This window comes from Brassica oleracea, chromosome C9 (genome assembly GCF_000695525.1).
Source record: "Brassica oleracea var. oleracea cultivar TO1000 chromosome C9, BOL, whole genome shotgun sequence".
Classification (NCBI taxonomy): Eukaryota; Viridiplantae; Streptophyta; class Magnoliopsida; order Brassicales; family Brassicaceae; genus Brassica; species Brassica oleracea.
In genome coordinates, this window is record NC_027756.1 from 25,032,037 (window position 1) to 25,032,831 (window position 795).

Here is a 795-nt window from a genome sequence, read left to right on the forward strand (position 1 = left end):
CGGCTTTGACTGCAAGATTAATCGACCCGTAGGCCATGGTCGTTTCTCCCGAAAAAGGCCCAGTAGTGGGCTAGGGTATTTCACGATTTTGGATTGATTGATCCCCATACTCTCGAGAGTATCTTTGAAGATGATATCGACCGAACTTCCGGTGTCGATTAGCACCCTAGCGACGTCGATATCTCGGATCGTCAGTTCGATAACAAGGAGATCGTTTCGAGGTTTGGCTCGATCGACCGTTTCTCCCTCCCTTGAACGAGATGACGTTCGCGCACGTTGAGTCTTGCATATCGTTCCTGATCGTTGAGTGGCTTTTGCGGGTTAGATTGATCTGTACCCCCCCCCCCTCCTTCTAGTGCCAAACTGTGGGAACCGAAATTCGCACTGTCGATTTCCGTTTAAATTAGGAAAGTATGAGAACCCTAGTTTCCCAGAGGTCCCAGATATCTGCTAATACCACACGCTAAGCAATAGAAACACGAGATAACAACGATAAATTATATGAAATCGTAAAAAGAGAGCAAAGAGAAGTCTTATTCCGAATTTGCGTATGAGCGTTTACAACAAGGTATAAGCCTCGGCTCGAGAGCTGTCGGCGAGATTCCTAGTTCTAACAACCCTAAGATGGCTAAACCTATTAAAGTCGCAGCTCGAATAACAAAAACGGAAAGTTGCCTAATTGCTCTAAGTACTAAGTTTGCTCTCAGAAAAGTCTCTCCATGCCTCTCGCCTAGGACTCCTTATATACTGGCTCCTAGGTCGGTTTGCGCTTTTCCTCTTCTGCCCTTACTCCGT